Consider the following 18,738-nt stretch of genomic DNA (forward strand, 5'->3'; position numbering starts at 1 on the left):
ACATTAGTTCGTTATAATAACTTCAAACACGTTTCGATATAATTTAGGTATTTACAGATCTGCAACATTTATTTGCTATAAGGTCAATTATTTAAAAAAATATATAATTTTTAAATATATTTGCTAATCATTATTTTCGATAATGAATACTACGACAATGTAATCTGTTCGAAATGAATCCACATATTTAGGGCAACATTTCTATTTCTTCCGTAAAAGGAGAAGGACGTTCTCTAACGTATTAGATATCTTTAAAATGTGTAGTATAGGTAAGGACTTCATTAGGTCTTTTATCACCTACTGCTGTCGAATGTTATTGCCTTCATTCGAATAATTTAAAACCACATATTATCCTTGTAAATATGTACAATTATGTACAGTTATGTACAACTTGTTTCTACAACTTTATTTTTTCTAACAGTTGAAAATGTTGAAGGACTAATTATGGACTAATTCTGATATAAATATGAACTAATTCTGATATAATTTTAATGAACATGCCACTGGTAATCTACATTAGATGCCATATTTCTTCTCGGAAAACATTTTGTTGAATATTTAGAATGAGGTATAATGTGAGAGAAAGTTTTTCTGAACTACTCTAAAAACTGCAGTTGTATGCATAATTATACTAAAATTTTTTTTCTGTTTAATTAACATTCCAGAATAAATCATGTAGCGCATCAAGACAGTAAAAGTCTTATATCCTCCACTTAGAATCGGGTTTATCAAAAATACTTAATCTCATCTGCACAAGGCTTCTTCGAATACTAGTTGAACTTTCAATTGATAAAGGAATATATTGGGCCAATGATTTGGAAAATATGTGTTCAGAACTGGGTTTTCAATAACCAGTTTTCGGAGTATGGATCTTAAATTATTACACAATAATATTATAACTTTATATAAACGGAGTAATTACGATTTCTCTATCTCAAATGCTAAATCGGGATCTCATGACATCTACCCACAGCTGCAATATGATATTATGTGTACTTTTTATTACGAAAACACACATATCGTTATTCGCAGTTTTGTCGTTCCATCACCATATATATATAACATATCGAACTATAATAGTTCTAGAAAATTGAATCCGGTTGTTGGCAAAATTATGTGCTTTGAGAATGGTGTTTTGACTAATTTCATTAACAATACATAACATTTTTAAAATGATAAATCTTATGAATATATTATACCACTCTTGTACGAGTAAGGAATATATTAAAACTAAATTGCATACTCAATAATAATAATATTAAAAATTATAATTTTAAAGTTTTTTAGTGGTGTAAAAAAGATGTAAAGGTTTAAGGGTAAACATAGAGCCTTCCTCATCCCGGTATTTGTATCATCAGTATCATCACTGACTGCAAATAAACAGAAGTAAGTGCTTCATATTATCATTCTTCTATTTCGAAAGTTTCGCTATCTAATTGAATTTAATAAACAGAACTTCTCTTAACCTTTTTGTGATGAAAGAAATTTTATTGTCCACCTCCAGAGTGTCAACAGTTGCCGTTTACAATTCGATATGCTAACAAGCAAAAGAGGTGGCCACTGCAGCTACATCCTAAGTGCAATAAGAATTATTAAGTACAATATTGTTTAATTTTTTGGTTTTGGTGTCAATGTACGCCTATTAGTGGCGTCCTAAGCCTATTAGTGTTACAGTCAGTGATGCCACACTTTATTTATTTGCTCATTTCTTAGCACCGATAAAATCGAAAATAAAACCAAAAAAATTTGTTAAATAGTAAAAAATAAAAAATAGAAAACAGAAATAATTTCAGTTCAGAATTCAACGCCCCTAAAACTTTTTAACAAAAATCTATTTTCTTGTCTATTGTTTTCTGTTTTCCTGGATTTATTTCGCATATTTTTACGCCATTCTTGTGAAAATTTTATTTGCTTTTTAAATCCTTCAGCGGAAAGTGTAGGCGCAGATAATAACTTTGACGTGTCGCCTCAACAATCAACGATGCTGATTTTGATAGATTCGTCCTAATAAGGGTTAGGGACATGACTGCGGCGCGAGCTGTTCGGGTACGGCGCAAACACTGGGTTGCTTTAATGCTTCGTCAAAGTGAATATGCAGGAAAAATACTGAAAAAACAGAAGATCTCACAGATACTTTTTAATCAGCTTTGTAAAATAAAATTTTGTTGGCTTTACTTTGGCGCAGTTTAGTCTTCCTCTTCTTTACTGCTTAAAAGGATTTCCTTTTAGTCAATGCAGTAAAGTTGTAGATTTGTTCGAAAATGGATGGCGATTAAAATTGATTATTTATAGAAATATTTTTTTGTACTTTAAATTGTCGACGATGGTTCTACGTGTTAATTATTTTATTTTTAAGTGGAAGAGATAGAAAATGATTTATTAGGTTAGAGCTAGTGAAATTAAAATATCTGACGCTAATTGGTTACTGTTGATAATAGTTACGAAAGTCTTTAAAGAGTTATATATCATATTTTTGATATCACTTTTCGTAAAATAAATTCATTTCAACTGAAAAATATATAAATTTTAAAATTTACATGAAGGGAAATTTGGGCATTCTTTATTTAGATAGAATACTTTCTGTTCGGTTAAGGATGTATTGCGTTACAAATGATCTATTAATGACGTAGAGCTTATCTTATTATCTTATTTTTTTGTTTTTTTAGACTTTATATATTTAACTATAAATTCTTTCAATGACTAATTACTAAAATTAAAAAGAAATGCCATAATTTCAAGATGTGAACTGAATTATGCCGTAATTTATAAAGTTCAAAAAGATGTCAGCTCTATTTACTATAACTTTTTATGTGAACAGAGAAATAAATCCAACATTTTGCCTTTTTTTATCATAATTTATATATAGTCTTACTATTACTATGCCTTTTATTAGATCGCTAAATTAGATAGGCATGTCCTATAGATATATTTCCCTGAGAAAATATATTCCTTTTCTATCCACAACTTTTTGTTGAAAATGCAATTATTATTATTATTATTATTATTATTATTATTATTATTATTATTATTATTATTATTATTATTATTATTATATTATTATTATTATATTTATTATTTATTATTATTATTTATTTTATTATATTTTATTATTATTTTATATATTATTATTATTATTATTATTATTATTATTATTATTATTATTATTATTATTATTATTATTATTATTATTATTATTTATAGCAGCCAATTCTATGCAATAAAGCTATTTGTAAATGACGATCTAATAGTATGTTTCCACTGCTTACTTAGTAAGCATAACCTACTTAGAAAATTTCATTAAACATATAAATGGCTTCCATGGTTTTTAACTTACTTAAAAATAAAGCAAGGAAAATTAGACCAAAAATGTTGAATGGAACCGTTAAAAATAAATTTCCCATAAACGAAATGACCAAAATTTGAAATATTTGTCATATCTTGAATATGTAAAATTTAAACAAACAATAGCTGAACTCTAAATAAACATACTGAGAAAGTAAGTATTTAATAAAATCATAGATTGAATATGTGTAATAGATTTATAAAATATATACATATATACAAATGATTTAATATATTAATTATATATTTAATTTTTTGTGTGATATATTATGGAATGAAATTTATCCAAGCAAATAAAATCTCTCTTGAAATTTGCAAAAAACTTTCTGACACATTAAAGCTCTTTTACATGCAACAAGTAACTAACACAAGTAAAATCACATTGGTTATAACGCAACCACTTTTTGGGCTATATATAGGAATAGGAATAAACGGGGTACCAGCTCCCAACGGAGCGGAGCACTGCGACCATGATTGATATATTGTGCTGCAACAGACCCTAATCGAACGGAAGTCATTCCGCCTTTCGAATTAAAGCCAGAATGTCAGCCGTTGAGGAACTACTAATGTAAGAAGGGCAGAGCACTTCTCGACTCAGTGACCTCCTCCTGGCCCAGATCAAGGCTGGACAGTCACAGAGAATGTGAGTGGAAGTCTCGTCTGCTTTTAAGCAGAGTCGACGATCTATTTCTACGGATAGATCGATTTCACTAAGGTAAAATATCCTACCAGCAATCTCAACTCTGTTCTGCTGAAGAAGGATATCTTACCATAACTGTAGGGTTGAAACAGCTCTTTAGCCTGACGGTTACCTGGAATGTCACGCCGGTAGCGACTTCTGATATAAATATAACTAATACAAATAGTTATATGATAACTAACATATCTTTTGAGACTTCATTTCTAAATAAATAGAAGAGCATAGGATTTAAAGCTAATTTCTCCCACTTTGCACTCTTAACATCTTGACCATCTCTGGAATACAGTAAACGTTGACTTCTTTACAGTCAATCGCAGCTTATGGTTTTTAATTTTTTTTGCTGATCTAACCTCACCTCTGATTCTATAATTACTTTAATATATTTATTTAATAGTTCTCAAATATTCTTGTAATAAACAGCTAATATATCTTTAATGGTGAATTTCAATGAACGCATAAACTGCAAGTATGTATGTGTTAACTGTAATGAGATTCTTTAGAAGGAATCTTAACAGAACAAAAAGAAAATGGATCTCAGATTATATTGAAGAAGAGAATAAACTGAAAAAATATTATTACAGTGTTGGATTGAGAAAATATTTTAAATAATCTCTATCAACTGCTATGAGTTAAATTTTATTACTTATACTACTTTCTTACTTATTACTTTTTCTTTTTTTCTTTTTTCTTTCTTTTTCTTATATTACCTATTATTCCCCCTTTTTTATCATGGTTTCTTAACATCATCTTTACAAGTCTATTAACATATGTACAATTGTAGTTAGTTGAAAAGGTCTTAATTATTAATAAATACCTAGCACATATAGAAAGCTTACAGTATATTATTACTCCTAGCATTATAGATCTTACTAGCCATTATATATCAATAAAATAATAATAATACTATAAACAATTTAAATTTATTCTGAACTTTATTTTATTTCTATAAATTTTTTTCTGATCATAAAATATCACGACATAACTTACTTTCGAAAGCACTCTAATACGCCTCTCAGATTAGTGTAGCGTGCAGATTCTATTCGGAAAAACAGTTGGAAGAGCTGGAAAAGTCTGACAGATGAAATAAACTTTTCCGTTTATAATGAAAATGAAAACTTTGTTTGTTCGAATTAGAATGTCAGCCATAAAAAAACTTTCACAAAAGGTTTGTACAACTTTGTAAATAATTGCGTATTACAACTTTTTGTGCTAATAGCAATAACAACAAGGATAACAACAATCTGAAGCGGTAAAATTAGCATGACTGAAAAATAATCGTTTTTGTTTAAAAGCTCATTACACACTTAACACGAAAGTTAAAAGTCAATTTTACAAATGACGCGGCTGGGAAGACATGCAGACAATGAGACGACATCACAAGACACTGAGAAAGGATGTGTTTCAGAGAGCTGGGTTAGAGTAATCGTTAATTCACGATGGTTGAAGCTTGATTTTACTAAACGAGTGTAACTAGTGCCACTTTGCAGACTTAGATATGAAATAGGTCGTTTATATTATATAAATATATCAAGGAATGTAGTGAAGGAGATATTGGAGATTCTATAACATATATAACATATGTGTTTCAAAAATCTGCTCATGTTTAAGATCTTCCCTTTAGTGCTTCTTGTCTAAGTGTCTAAGCATGAAAGTGTATCAAAAAGTTATTCAGAAACTAACAAATCTGGTGACATATCTAACAACAGGAATTTCAAATGTTGTCAAAAAGCACTCATTTAATTTTCAATGTTTATTCCATACCCTTCAGAGTCATCCACCTTCGATATTATGCGCTCATTGATATGATCCTGTAAAACCATTCCAGAGCTTCTGTAAAATTTCGACACTTTTCTTGAAAAAAGACTTATCTTTTGCCTTCAAATAGGCATTTGTTATGGCGATGACTATTTCATTGAACAAATATCTTTTTTCCAAATAATTTTTTTTAATATCTGCGAACATATAGGAGATGCTGGGGCCAAATCTGTATATATAATAATATAGTAAAAGCAAAGGCTAAGTAAAGTTCGTGCAATTCCATAATTTCTGTAAACGAGAACTTGACAGACTTTTTAAATTTCATATGATTTTTTCGATAGGGTCATCCTCTATATGTCAACCTTGTGATTTTTCAGCCGATGTAGTCTTGGTTCTAACTGTAAACTGTTATAAACACCAAATTGCCAATTGATTTTTAACTGAATATTCTCCTGGTATAAATTACTTTTTATAGATGGAATTAAATGACGCTGTGACAAGCGACGTGAAATATCCGTCTATCTCATTTATTCTTCTTCTGTGATTGTTAGGAAACGGATCCTATACTTTCTTGTCGATATCAATGAAATATATAAAGTGTGGTATGTTGTATCAAGAGATATTGTTTGGTTTATAAATAGATTTGTTCGCTGTAGCTTAGTAACGTCCCTGCAGTGGCAACACATAAGATCTTATGAGATCAGTGTCATTTTAAGAATCATAAATAGTAAATTAGTGATTAATAATATAACTAATTGCGTTGGGGTATTCAAATTTCGGGCAACTTGAGATAAACATATTCTTGTCGAAATTTTTTATTCAATAAGTCTGAGAAAGTGTATTATTTTGATAATTATTTGTTATATGTCACAAACAGTAACTCCTTATAGGAGCATATTTCCATTTTAATGAGATAGGGAAGTTCAATAGTCTAAATGTTGAATACTAGAAATATCATCATATTCGAAACAGAGATAAAATTCAGTAATATTAATATGGTTGTGACAATTTTATCTCTAATATCACAGATTTCAGACACCTATGGCCCGAACATTTTAAGGACAGCATATGTATAATATAATGTTTAAAGTAAATCTTTTATATTGTAATAATTATTTATATATTAATTACCACTTTCTACACATGCATTGGGCTATTATTTTAATAAATTTAACCACCCACATTTCTGATTATAAAAACTCTATATAATATGTACATTACTGTTCATTAGTGGCTGTCAAATGCATACACTTATTCAAGTAATTATTCATACTGGCCCTTTGCAGAACTTATTACCTACAATATACTTCTGAACAGCAAAATATGATGCAATCTGTTAGAAAAGTTAAGCAATATTCAAATATTCATCCAGTTCGAATTAATTAGTTTGTAAGGTGTAAGAAGTCAAAAGTAGACTTCTAATTTCATATCTAAAGTACTTCATGTTTTTGTAACACCTTTTGTATATGCAAATTGCCCTAAACCCATGAGAGTTATTTGAGGGTATAAATTGCCTCGACGATTGCAGTAAAGTTATCAGTTCATTTTCTTTGCTCAGAAAGTAAACAATCAAACTAAAAACAAAATGAAAGTAAGAAAGCGAAATATAATAATATCAGAAATCAAGAAGGATATTTTTAAACTAAATTTTCAAATTATATATTTGTGACATCCTTCAACGTACACAGAATAATTATCTAATCGAGAACATTTCTTTCAGTTCGTCATCATCTTCATGCTTATTGCTTTGGCTTTCAGTGCCTCAGCTTCAGTTATTGCTGCTGGTCCTTTGGGTCTTGGAGTTGGTCTCGGTGTTCCAGCTATTGGTGTTGGTGTTGGCCCAATCTTGGGTAAAGGTTTACACCTTGGCTGAATGGAATCCTCACAATGTCAACGCTCGATGTAACAACAGAATAGCAACAATAAAAAATCGCATAACTCAGATAAAAAACTGAATGTGCAATAAAACATAAAAAAAAATAATTTTGTAAATAAAAGTTTTAAAAATTAATTCTCAAAGTTTTATTATTTACTTTTCAAATGCTTGGAAGGGTAGAAAAAAGTTGCGAAGAAGGAGAAGATATAATATTTAATCAATAATTACTATAATGAGTTTTGCCATTGACTCGATTTAAATTGCATACATTTTTGCCTTTACAATCTTAAGACTTCTTTAATTATATTAAACCATTATGTTAAGCGTTGACTCAGCCTTTAAGCCGTATCCAATAGTTCAATAGTTGCATTCAATAGTTACATCAATAGTTACATTCTTGGCCGTATTCAATAGCCTACAGAAGCCAGTCCGAAAAGTGGATTATTGCCATCAGTTAGTGATATCGACTGGCGTCATATTATTTTTTATTTCATCCTTTGACTGAACATACGAACATTTACTGAAAGTATTCTATAAAGTATTTTGCACTAGCAGATCTGGAATCAAACACTTTTCTGTTCGGAGTATGAATAAACCATTCGTACAACTTGGCCGGTAAAGTCACTGCGTTTTAATAGGTTTACATGTGCTACTGCATCCAATTCAGTACACATTGCTAACGCGTACATTGTGTTAGATCTTCCGAAGAATTTTCCTTTCGAACACTCTTTTCACCTGGCTATTATCCTAATTATTCAAATAAAGTAGCTCAGGCATAATAAGAGACTTGTTGAGCGTGTTTTTTCGTTTACCCAGAGAAGGCTTTACGACTTTGTTCATTGTAACATCTATTGACAAGACTGTTCGGTAATTATATGGACTAAGATTTTTCTTGTTTTTTATGCAGTTTTTTATTTCAATAAATAAAGTTTTTCATAACTTAAAAGACAGAGTTTTAAACAGTGGTGTATTTTTTTAGACATTCAGGAGATTCGTTTGTTGGCATAAGTTATTATTATTATCTTATGGAGCAACCATAATATTTTGTAATTTCATCACAATTTTTAAGCAATTGAATTTTACGACCTCTCGGCGAGAAATGCATAATGAAGTGTGCAATAGCGCTTTGGACGTGGTTCAAAAGATGGACACGTACCGTTTAAGTGAGCTATTAATATATTTTCTGAGCACTACCCAAATGAGCCATAAAAATGGTCAATAAAGTATCAATTGACAAATTAAAAATAATAATTCTTTTATTGAATTGGAGCTGGGACAGCAACAGGACTCAAAAAATAAAATAAATTCAACAAAATCAGTTTTTATCTTATAGATTTGTGAAGATTGTGAGACTAATTAGTGCGATGAATTGGCAAAAGTTTACCTTCGAATAGGCTCAAAGATGCACTGCACGAAGTCCAGCAGATAAGTATCTTGCTCATTATTTTCGACTCCTGCACCAACCGCGAACTTGTTGTGTTTTTTACGTTTGCTCATGTTACGAATATCACAAGGTGTCCTTCACCCAGTTATCCGGCAATTGTCTGAAGTTGAACTATTTTCGAATTCAAATAAAACTTCTTAATCCTGCAAGTGGCACAGCACAACGGCTAAAGGTACTGACTGTTCGAGCAGCAAACAAAAATAAAATTTAATTGCTACAATTAAAGTCTACAAACGATTATGCGTTGTCGTTGCGAAATATAAGTAATTATCATAATTGAATGTCCTTACCAAGGAGTATTAACTGTATTTTTAAGCACTTTTTAATATGACTATTTTCATCTTTCCTTACGAGTCGCCGTTAAACAAACCGCAAGCGAAACTCTGCGATGCCGCACAACTTCAACACTTGAATCTGGCGAGCGTCTCACTTATCTGCTGTTTTTACCGCAATTTTACCGCTCGTAATGTTTTGGGTGTCGCTTAAGCTCTGCTGTTGCATACATAGTTAAATGTCCTTCGAAAGGATTTCACAGTGTTGTGCACGGTTGACTTTGTTGTGCATGAAACAGTCATGAAAAAGTTGAGCGGCATAAAAACCGTGACAAAAAACGAATGAAAATTCTGTTTCGAGCTGAGTTGAAAGAAGAACCTAGTAAAAAACACGGCAGTTTACAGTGTTAACTAGTAACATAAAAGTGGGGGAAAGGACAATGTAGTGGTTGACAGTTGTATGTAAATAACTCCACTGTTGTCACTGTACACCTACAAAAGCAACAGCCGTAACAGTAAAAATAAATTCCATAGCAGGAGCAGTGACGATTCAGTTTAGAATTTTTGCGATTTTAATGGCATACGCCTCCTCTGTGGCAGCGCAGCAGAAGCTTACAGGCATGGAAAGGTGCCGTATCATGTTTCATTGCATGCCAAGTGAAAAATATCTGAAGCTAATCGCAGTGACATGACACATAATGTTAAACAAGTAACAGATTTCGTACACTGAGCGAAATTATTGTATCAAAATTAAAGTCTGATTGTGGCGTTACAGCAAGCTTCCAGCAGCGCCATGAACTGTACAAATATTTAAATAATTTGCTTGATACTCTTCACCATTGGTACGACTCCAAATTCTAGAAAGAATTTACAAAGCTATCATGGCTTGGTCCGTGAATAAACTTATATGTAGGAGGTTTTGATTTAAAATCGGTCCCGTGCAGAATCGGTTCATAGTCCAGGACTGAAGTACATGGGTAACTTTCAGGTAAGTGGAATTGAATTGATATGAATTGAACTTGGTCATTACTCCTGAGCTGATTAGTTGCCTCTTTATATAGAAGAAGGTGTAAAAGCGATGTTTAGCTGTATAGATTCTCAGTGTATTTCGTAAATAGTTTCTGGCATTATAAAAAGTTTCAGGCATATAAATTAATAATACTTTGGCAAAGCTTTCTTAATTTGTGCAAACCATGAAATGTGAAGGGGCTCTTTCATGTCTTTCATCGCGTCCCTAAAGTAGTTCACTTTTTAATGTGCAGCCAGTAGTCTCTAGGTTAAGTTAGGTTAATAGATAAGATCCATCCACACAGTATTTTTTTAATAGTGTGAAATACGTTTCTAAATATTGTTGGTTATTATCCAAGTTGAGAAAAAGACATGCAGAGACTTGCTGCGTCAAGCCGAAACTCGGTAACGGGTTGTTATGGTAAAATAAGTAAGTAAGTAAGTATTATCCAATTTATATAAGTACAACAGTTCAGACATGAGAAGTGATTTGTTGATTGAAAGTACTATTTGATCGTGTGAGGTACATCCTTAGCCTATGATGATGATGATAACAAGGGAGATAATATCCATATACTGCACTGCCTGAAAATATGAACTATACTTTTTGATGGTTTGAAGTACATCATGTATGAATAGACGAGGTTAGAATACCGATTATAAAAGATTTAAAAAGATAAAGATAAAAGAAAATGAACTGTTATTAATTAATTAGAACTTCGAGTTGATATTTGGAATAATGTGAATATCTACACATACATCAACAGAAAGTTGTCTTTAGCACGAAGAGAAATATTTGAATGCGAGTCGATGATGTTGAAAATACGCAGTGCACTGTTGCTTATATATAGCTTATCTCTCAATTCATTGATTTTTATATGTCAATTGACTCAATGTACCAGAATTGTAAAGCTGTGAAGTTAAGTGCTATAGTCACATAAAGCAAACATTTATTTTCGTAATTCTGTTTATACTGATATAACTCTACTTAAACTATACCAATGTCTTTTATAAATATAAGTAACACTTATTTATATTTAAGAGAAGTCAGTTAACTGATATCATTTCTAAGTATTTAGGGAACTACATTATAGTGTATATTATATGCTCAAATTTACAATTGTGAATCCTTTGCCGTTCTTATAATGTAGTTTATACATTATTTCAACGTCATTACCGTGACATGTAGATAATCAGCTTGAGCTACCATATCTTCACGAAATCTGCACGCCTAATAACTTTTCAGTTCATTATCTAGTACTTATCATATTTTTGTATAACAAGCCCAATAGTTGCCTCATAGCAGCTAGTTACCCTAGTATAGGTGATTATTATGTTACATTGTAAATATTTTCTTTAGAAACCCTTTAAAGTTTTATAAATACGAGTAGAATTTATTTTTTCCACTCCTTTCCAGGATTTTTTCTATAAACTCATTTTTGATAATCATCTTCTTATTTCTTTTATTGGTACCCTTGTTAGTAAAAATAATAAAAAATTCTATATGCATTTCAGCTACTGAATCGCATAATTTTTTTCAGTGTAGTTTCACTTAAGCCTAAAACATTATCCGTTTCACACTACCCCGTACTTTTATAGTGTATTTTTTATTGTTATTTCCTTTCTTAATTATTTTGTAGTTCTCACATACTTTTTTACTGGAATTTTTTCTTAACACAATTTGCTTCGTGTGTGTTATAAACAATTTATTTTTATATTTCAGTTTTATATCATATTTTCATGTTTCACTACATTTTACTAAAACTTCGATTAAACGAAACACATAAATTTTAATATAATTTATTTCGGTAATTCCAAATAGAGTTGGAAAAACAAGAACTTTTAATGCACTTAAATTTTTTGGGTTCTGGAAACTATGATGATTCCACATCGAGAGAGAGAGAGAGAGAGAGAGAAAAACTCTTCACAAACTATTCTTTCCCCTACTAATAGCTTTCTCGAAGGTTCAAGCCGTATACGTACGAGTATGTGGTCCATATAAGAGAAAGTACTGACATATGTTCGTTGTTTGATTTTAGAATGTTATGTATGCTCCATGTTCGGAGTATTATAATATTTTTCAAGACAATGTATAACATACGATGATGGTCAGGGTATAGAAACAGGCTTTGTATTATGTCTTTTGTATTCATATCTTATGTTGTCCATATAAGATAAAGTACGAAACTTCGTTTTGCATTTCAGTTAAGAGTGTCGTTAATGTTACGGCTATAGTTTTTGTACGCATTTTGATATAAAGTTATTTCGGTTCAGGGCGGCATTAAGGACTAAACAGCAACCTCAAAAGTTAGGGACGCAAACATTGAAGCGCTCTAACTAACTTTATATTTAATACAGTTTATGCATTATAAGCAAATAAATTATTTTTAATATGCTTATTCATTCTAATAACTTATTAATTGTAGAATATTAACCATAATATTAACTTGTAGTCGATTTCCGAACACTACGTCAGCATTAGATCATATTTTAAGAAATTTAAGTATTGTTCTATTATGATTGATAAGTCCTCTAGCCTGACCTCTCCAGACTACTACCAGCGAATATACTACATAGGAATAGGAATACACAGGGTACCAGCTCCCAACGAAGCAGAGCACTGCGACCATGGTTGCTCTTTTGTATTGCAACATACCCTAACCGAACAGAAGACTTTTCGCTTTCCGAATTAAAGCAAGAATGTCAGCCGTTGAGCACCTCCTAGTGTTAGAAGGGGAGAATAGCTCCTCTTGGCCCAGATCAAGGCTGGACAGTCACAGAGAATGTGACTAGAAGTCGTATATGCTTCTAAATAGAGTCGACAATCTATCCCTACAGACAGATCCATTTTGTTAAGGTGATAAGGTAGTCCATGGTGACCCGAATAAAATATGCTACATAACTATTCCTAAAAATTAAAACTACTTATATATACATATGTATATATTGGGATGTCTAAGAAGTAACACCTTCGGCTATAATTTCAATTAATTTTAAAATAAAGAATGTTCGTATTTAAACTTATTTAATAATTTTATATCAAAACAAACCTACACAAAACTTTAAAGTTTTCTTATAATTACAAAATCTTAAATAGCTTCCTTTTCCGTGCCAAGAGTACAAGTTAACGCTATTGAAGATACTATATGTATATGTATATACCATACAAGTATATAAATAAATATTCTTATATGAGTTTCCATACATAATTGTTGTTGTACACAAACTTAAGTTTGTTTTACGAGTTTAGTTTTGCCTGACAATTGTTTTCTTAAATAAAAGTTACATTGCAAAGAAATGGAACAACTCAACTTAGTTTACTTTGCTTAATAGCAAAATAGAGTTGCCAACCACAGAAAATTCTACACATATACCAATCATATTCACTATTGCTATTGGCTAGTCATTTATGCTAGATGCGCTTATAGAAGAGCATTCGGGATATCCCATGATGACGACGATCTTAAGAATTTTTTATTAGGCTAAATAAGGCTCCCAAATTATAAATAAGGAAACATATTATAACTAAAACTATAATATGTTTCCATTCATGTAACAGAATTAAAAAAGTATAACTTAAGTTGACGCGGCTGAATACAAATATTCCGGAAATACCAATATCTATTGTGTGCCTAATCAAATGTCTAGAGCTACATTCTATTAAATCTCTATTTGTCAATCAATGATTTCCGCCACTATATTCTGTACTTTAGTGACGGTTTATGATGTTGATGCAGTTTCTGTACGTTAATAATATAGATCGTTTGAATGAATATTGAAATTCAATTAACACTTCAACTTTTCAGTATGAATTTTTATAATTTGTTTTTATAATAATTAAAGTATTTGTAATATGTAGCGACTAGTTTCGTATCTAATTGAAGTTGATGAAGTTGGTATGACCATTAAAGTAAACTATCCATATTTATATTAAGTTTGATGAGAATCAAATTAAGTATTGAATTGTCCTCAATTGTTGGACATCTGTAGAATAAAGTAAAATATTGATCTGTTGTTTGCCAGATTGCGTATCATCTCTTCCCAACCATGTTACTTCGAAGAGATGATTATTCCGAAAATAATCAACGGCGGCAACTCTGTTCTTAGTACACAGTAAGAAGTCTGCATGTAGTTGCTCAAGAAATTTTTGTTTTGCAGTGGGAATTTGTTCAATAAAACAGTGACAATTGTTGCACTTTCGCAGAAGTTGCACTATAGAAAATGTGAAGCAAAATAATTACAAACTAAATGAAATAAACACGTAAACTATACCAATAACGAACTGTCAGTTTGAATTCTTGCACAGATGCCAGTCCTAGTAGTAACCTGCCTGACCCTACTTTCAAAAACCCACTCATGTATAGAGGCAAATCAAGATTTGGAAGGTAAAGTAATGTATTTCTCATAAGCATCAAACATATATCAGTAAATGATATATATTTGTATATCAAGCGCAATCTCGAAACAAGTTTAGAATATAATACAACGAAAACGTCGCCTGAATGGAACCTTTTAAGAGTTCTTGAATCTGGACGCCTTAATATCACTTAATTACCTCTTTAATGAGCAGAAAATCAATAATTGGGATCGTGACGGAAAAAATAAAGTAAAACTGACCAATATCTATATAGAGAAATTTTATTTTTTCTTTATAAGAGGTATTGCACTTTCAACAGAGAAATATTATATATGTATTTAATACATGAAGTGTAAAATGATATTTGGACTGAATCTTCTAAACTGAAGTGTTAGGCTGACAACACCGATATTGAACAATCAATTTTATATTTATCATATTACTTATATTACTACGAAAGGCAGGGGGCTTTAAAGCGTATATCATGTATATCACATAATATATATTCTGTTCGAATACTTAGCCATAAGAACACTATGAAGCTTTTACTGATTGAAAATCTTCTGATTTGTTTAAGTCGGTTACTAGCTCAAAACATCTACCATAATCTAGGTTCATCGCTCTATTGGGAATCAGAATTGCGTTAATTTTTATTTCTGTTTCAATTTATTTTTCTTTGCATATCTAATAGATTTAAAATAGAATTCTTGGCTGACAACACTTAACATCTTAATTGTTACTCAAACAGACAATAGATAATTTTGGAATTATATAAGTTATTTACATTTGTTACTAAAAAACTATTTTATCTGTCGTGTCGAACTAAATACACTTATCTACATTGTAGCGCAAAAAATAAATAAAGTGCTCCAATGAATGTCAGGATGTACTGTGTTGAAACACTTTAATAGATAAAAGCCAGGAAAGTGAACATTTCAAAGTATTATTTCCTTGGTCTTCTTCCACAAAGTGGTTATGACGACTCCTGGGAATAGAAGTTTATATTGTATATTCTTTAAATTATGTAAAGAGTGTATGTATGGGAATACACCGTGTGTGCACAATATGTATAGCTGTATCTAAGAGTACAAATTTGACTCAGCTAATGTTGCTTTTTATAGACTTTAATGCTGTATAAAATCGCCATTATTACAGTAAGGATCTTTATAGCATTTGTGACCAATAAAAGATTTTGAACGTGTCAGAGTGGGCTTCGATTACTGACAGACAGTAGGGAATTGCAGTTTTTTAAACATCTAATGCCTTACATGTTTTAGTTACTAAGCTATAGAATTGGTCCTACTTAGTTGTGAAAATATTTTTAAATAATTTGAAATAATGTCGATAAATTAGCTGCAATGATTTCCATACTAATTATATTAAAAAGATATTAAAAAAATTTTTATTTTATGTATATGAAAATCATAAGCGTATAAATGCTTTTAAATATTTGTGTATATTAACTATTAAAAATTTATTTAAAAAAAAAAAATTCATCATAAAAAGTTTTTAAATTAATATTAACTGTTTCGAAAAGCAAAAGCTCAAATTGTTTCAGCATTCCATGAAATAATACACTGCACGACATAAGTATTTGTACAAGACTGAACTTCCCTAAAGTTTTGAGTCAAAAATTTTAAGAATTATTACTAACACATCCTGACATGTAACTAATAATAAGTTATATCGAAAAATATAAGCTTTCACAGTAAAAGAAGAACTGAGAAATACAACAAAAGCTTATAAAGAATATTCGAGAAATTCGAGAATACTTTTAGAACCCAGCATAAATAATAACAGATCATCTAAAGAATGCAAGGAATCTTTAAAGAACCACTCTAGGGACTTAATAGGTAGACGCACCTAGCAAATTTTTTAGGACCGCATTCCAAAATTTTTAAAACAACTATAAATATTGTTTTATGAAGCATTTTTTTATATATTAATGAAAGCATATATAATATATTTAAAATATAATTACGTACGACAATAACACTTTTAAGACTAACGAGAGCAGGCATTTTAATCTTCTGTTATATGAGGTGTTAATCATTTTCCATATTCGTAAGTTTAGTACCTATGACGCTTATATCTGTATGTGGTATATTCAGGTTTGCAATTTGTCTCCGTTGACACAAATATGTTTAAGAGTCCACACAGTGTGCAAAATTGATGGACATCTTAGGAATAGACGTGGAAGCAAACTTTAAATTTTTAAAAAATGCTGACTTATTATTCCATCCGTATCTCTAGAGACCAATAGTTCTATGTGTGGCTTATAACCAGCCAAATCGATCTAACCTAATATAAAGAGTATATTGAAAGATACAAAGTCAGTCTCGATAGCACACAAAGTTGATGCAATTGATTTACTATATGATTGAAAATTTGGTTTGATTTGAAAATAGGATACTACGCTCCTATTAAAATTAGGAACGTATTTAAGCCCAAAATTAACTGTATTAATGTATGTAAACCGTATAGTATAAATGAATGAATCCATAACAAACTCAATTTACTGATTACGTAAAAAAAATTATTTTATTCATTGGATCATCTCATTGTTGTGAGTGCCTAAAGCATATACCACAATGTTTTTAGACAAAAGTTTTAGTTTTAGTATTACTATCCCACCCTCACATATTACATATTACGCATTGTAGTATCGAAAACTACAAGTTCTCATAGCAAAAGAAGAATTTAGGAGGAGAACTCAAGCTTATAAAAAATATTTGAGAAATCACTCATACAACCCAGTATGCACAATAACATATTATCCAATAAGATCCAATTAGGTTTACATGGATGCAAAAATTATTTGAGAAATCACTTCAGTGACCTAAAATGCAGAGTAATAGATCATCCAATAGGTATGTGTAGATGCATCTGGCTACATGTTTACGACTACATCCAGTAGTCGTGCAACTCGAAAACAATATTTATAATTATAAAAAGAGCTATAAATTATAGCTATATAGCTATAAATATAAGATATATATATATATCTTATACATATATATCTTATATATATATATAAGATATAGCTATAAATTTAAAAAAATTAAAATATTTAATGCAATATAATATTATTGGTTTCAAGTTAAATAATCTGAATAATTTGAGCCAAGGAAAGGAGTATTATAATGCGTAAAGTATCAATAAAGCGCGTACTATACATCACAAATTTTTTTCAAAAATTTTACATGCCTGATTTTATTTTGTAGTATATTTATAGTTGTTTTTTTTTTGGTGGGGCGTGTTCCGAATAAAGTTTTAATGTTTAAAGTTTTAATGTGTAATAGCAAGCGACGACAAAAATTTTTGACAAAAATTTTTGATGTGTAATACGCGCTTAAGGTAATGAAAAAATGTTAAGGATTATATATTAATTTGAAAATTCCTTATAAGAACAGAAATTTCTGCTACAATTTTTGAAAAAAATTTTTTTTTTATAAAAATGCTGGAGTTTTTTCAGATCCAATAGCTGCAGATCAATTTTTGATGTGTAATACGCGCTTAAGGTAATGAAAAAATGTTAAGGATTATATATTAATTTGAAAATTCCTTATAAGAACAGAAATTTCTGCTACAATTTTTGAAAAAAATTTTTTTTTTATAAAAATGCTGGAGTTTTTTCAGATCCAATAGCTGCAGATCAACCTATATCATTTAAAAATTTTAAGATACTAGACGAAATACAAGAAGTAGGTTCAAATTATGTGCATTTGATAATAGCAATTTCTTACTGTGACCCTAAAGTTGTGTTGTATTATGGCAATTTTTCGTAGCTTGAACAGTCATAACAATTAATAAATAATATATAAAATAAACCATTATATAAGTGGTGATGTTTTTACGTTTCGCAGTGTAAAAGCTCAACACAAAAGCTATATTAAAACAAAAATTAAGCTTTTGAATATTTGTTAAAAGTTTTCTCAACTAAAAACCTGTTGTCTATCAAACAAAGCTTTTAGATTTCAA

General features: G+C 30.2%; 1 protein-coding gene and 1 long non-coding RNA gene across 2 annotated transcripts in view; one reads left to right on the forward strand and one right to left on the reverse strand.

Moving 5' to 3' along the window:
- LOC119690186 (DNA ligase 1) overlaps positions 1–18,738 on the reverse strand; it is a 43,821-nt gene that overhangs the window by 14,976 nt on the left and 10,107 nt on the right. The gene's annotated exons all lie outside the window — the stretch shown is intronic.
- LOC119690187 lies at positions 7,298–7,768 on the forward strand. The gene is made up of 2 exons (XR_005253569.1): positions 7,298–7,391; positions 7,521–7,768. It is a non-coding gene; the product is annotated as an uncharacterized LOC119690187 (long non-coding RNA).

The sequence above is a fragment of the Teleopsis dalmanni genome, chromosome X (assembly GCF_002237135.1).
Source record: "Teleopsis dalmanni isolate 2A chromosome X, ASM223713v2, whole genome shotgun sequence".
In the NCBI taxonomy this organism is placed as follows: Eukaryota; Metazoa; Arthropoda; class Insecta; order Diptera; family Diopsidae; genus Teleopsis; species Teleopsis dalmanni.